Genomic DNA, 3,504 nt, shown 5'->3' on the forward strand with positions numbered 1-3,504 from the left:
ATCCTCAGTTTTGCGCAAGATGGTAGTGAGAGCTTGTATGCAGCTTGGGAGAGATATAAGTATTTGCTTAGAAAATGTCCTAATCATGGGCAAAAGGATTGGTTAGTGCTTCAGATATTCTATAGAGGGCTGACACATGCTTTAAGAGATCTTATTGATATGTCAGCTGGTGGAACAATCATGAACAAGACCGTCGAGGGTGCAATTATTCTCATTGAGAGCATTGCCTTCCACCAAATGCAATGGGGTTATGAAAGGCCTAGTTCAAATCCGAAGGTTGCAAGCCTCGTGCAATCAGAAGTTGTGTGTTCCATAAGTGAACATAAATCATCCATGGTGCCTAATATTCAAAACTAGAATGTTTCATTCCGGGGACAACAACATTTTAGAACTGAATTAGATCCTCCATATAGAATGATTGATCTTACTTCAATTATCCTTGACGATGATTATGATATTTTTCAAGATGATGAAACTACTGTAGATCAGATGGAAACCACAGTAGCAGATCCAATACCTCATGGCAATGAAACTGTCCAGAATGAGTCAAAGCTGCAAGAAGATGTTTATGAGGAACCTACTCTGATTGATGCTAAGTTGAGACAGCAAGATATGGAGAAATTCACTTGTGTTAGTCAACTATGTGACTGGTGGAATTTAGTCGTGTCACCAATTGCCCACACTTGTGTTACAACGGTATCTGGGCTATTTGTCAAGAAGAAATCATTAGCTCCACCGGTGGTTGCCTCTATCACAGTTAAAGAGAGTATCTCAGAGAAGAATAGTGAAGATGAGATTCCAACTCCTGCACATACAACTAAGCAAGTCGGAGCCATTCCAAGGAGAGAGATACAAGAGGTTGAGTCAAATTTAGAAGAGTTGATACTTCAATATCCTGCGAAGATCCCACGTGTTGCTGAGCTGCATGACTGGTGGAAGTCATCAGTGTCACTGTTGAGACTTAGTAGTGATGGTGATGAGGAGAACATTGCTCAGAAAGACAGCGAGGTAGTGATCTCAGCACCCCTACCAGATCATGTTAGTGAATATTCACATATGGGGACACTTCAGACTCAATTAAGTGTTGCTGGTAGTAGCACCATAGAAGATCCAGAGGAAGAGAGTCCTCAACTTGAAGAAGATTTACAAGAAGACAAGGAACAAGATGATCAAGAGCTGCAATTTCCAAGTGATCAAGTTGAAGACTCATCATCTACTACTCCTGAAGAAGTATAAGATGCTGCTGTAGATGAAGATGAAGAACCTGAGATTCATTGGCCTATTGTCATACATGAGCCCGATGTGTCAGGTTTACCCAATCCTCTTGATGACATGCTCCCTTGTGATTTCTTTGCTTCTAACTTGCATTGCATGATGCCATCACTTAAGGTAGATTTGAAAAACTATTTGATGGGGTTATGTACCTAGGGTAGGGTCATGGACCTGTTCCAAGTAACTTACCCCAAGACATCCTTAGAGGAGGTCGCCTTCCAGTCGACCAATGAGGACTCACTCGACTGGCCTGAAGGACTCGACCACGAAGACTCACTCGACCACCAGGAGGTCAAGAGGCACTCTGCACTGCAACGGCCTGTAATCAAGTAGACTTTATGATAGTAAAGGCACTTTATGTGGGGCGTTACCAGTAACGCCCCAGACTTAACTCACCTTAAACCCTCTCCTGCGTGGGCTGGCTAGGGTCCTGGCGCACTCTATATAAGCCACCCTCCTCCACAGGCAGAGGGGTTCGGCACCTTGTAATTCATGCATTCATAATCCACTCGACCGCCTCCGGGCTCCGAGACGTAGGGCTGTTACTTCTTCCGAGAAGGGCATGAACTCGTACATCCTTTGTGCTTACAACCTCTCCATAGCTAGGACCTTGCCTCTCCATACCTACCCCCCACTCTACTGTCAGGCTTAGAACCACGACAGTTGGCGCCCACCGTGGGGCCGGTGTTTTAGCGATTTTGTGGAGAAGTTGCGATTCTTCCGAGTACTCTCATCATGGTGTCTGCTGGAGTTTTGGTTGAGGGTCAAGAGATCCGTCTCGGCACTCTCACCTTCATCGCCGACGACTCCGCATGGCTCCAGGAGGCTCCACTCGACGTAGACGCGCTCCCCGTCCGCGGTGCGACGCATTTTCGCGCATGTGTCCGCGGCGTTCTGCTGCGGCAACCGTCGACCCAGTATCGGTCGGCTCCTCCATCGTCCACCCTCCCGGTCTCCCGCCAGCGCAAGCGCTCAGGCCGGTCGAGGCTTCAGCGATGGGTGAGTCACGCAGTGACTCGCCAATCGGCCACTACACAAGTTGCGGCAATCGAGCCCAACGAATCTCTCTACAGCTTGTTCGATCAGTCGACTGGCTCCGGAGAGACTGCATCCGAGTGCGGAAGCAGTGATCCAGCGGCGGAAATCTTGATGGTCGACGGGCCCCACAGCCCTCCTGGCTTCGCCCGTGGTGGTGGAGCAGGTGACGGCGGCGACCCTGCATGAGACTACGAAGAGTACCAGCCCGAGCCACTCGACTCTCTGCAAAGAGAAGAGCTTCGCCGCAGGAACGAGGATCCCCTGCGTATTCCCATCGCAGGAGAAACCCCCGAGGCTCGTGCCTTGGAGGAGGCGCGTCTGGCCAATTTGGCCGAGCGCACTCGACTGGAGAACCTTCAGCGAGCACTCGACGAGCGCGCGCGGCAACGAGTTCCCGACACCAGTCGACGTCAACTCTTCCCGCCGACTCAGGTATATCGAACCCCAATTCAGAATTTAGCAGCTGCGACCCGTATAGCAGAGTCCATTCAGCCTTCGCAGTCGGAAGCTGGCAGAGGTTTGCTGCAGATCAGGGATCTGCTCCGGGCGGCAGGAGATCAGAATTCAGCCGTGTCTCAGTCGCGCAACAGAATTCACAGTCGATCTGTCACTGTGAATACGGTTCAGTCGGCTCACAGCCCCAGATCGCCTCCGCGGCGCGAAGGGCGTGAGAATCGGCGAGATCAATATGGCGACAGACTCGACCGAGATGATAGGCGTCGAATGCCCTATTCCCCTCCGAGGGGTGGGTCTTACGCTCCTCGGCAGCCAGATGATAGGCGTCAGTACAGTACAGGGCGTAGGGTTCCAGTTGACCCCAGAGAGCCAGGCTTCGACGCGCGATCCATTATCGTGCAAGGGTTGGTCGACCGGAACAGAGCCCATCGAGGCGCACTCGACAGAGATGTACCCACGAGCAGTCGAGTACATGTTTCTGGTCCTGAATGTTTCAGCAGAGCTATCAGAGCCGCAGTTATCCCCCCCAATTTCAGGTTGGCAACAGGAGTCAGCAAGTTCACTGGTGAGTCTAAGCCTGAAACTTGGCTTGAAGACTACCGAGTGGCAGTTCAGATCGGTGGTGGGAACGACGAGGTGGCCATGAAGCATTTGCCCCTCATGTTGGAAGGTTCTGCCAGGGCATGGTTGACTCAATTACCTCCTAGCAGCATTTACACTTGGGAAGATCTGTCCCGA

General features: G+C 50.8%; 1 pseudogene; it reads right to left on the reverse strand.

Annotated features, from left to right (window-relative positions):
* Positions 1–92, reverse strand: LOC123118070 (uncharacterized; annotated as a pseudogene).
* Between the last annotated feature and the right edge of the window lie 3,412 nt (positions 93–3,504).

The sequence above is a fragment of the Triticum aestivum genome, chromosome 5B, assembly GCF_018294505.1.
Source record: "Triticum aestivum cultivar Chinese Spring chromosome 5B, IWGSC CS RefSeq v2.1, whole genome shotgun sequence".
Classification (NCBI taxonomy): domain Eukaryota; kingdom Viridiplantae; phylum Streptophyta; class Magnoliopsida; order Poales; family Poaceae; genus Triticum; species Triticum aestivum.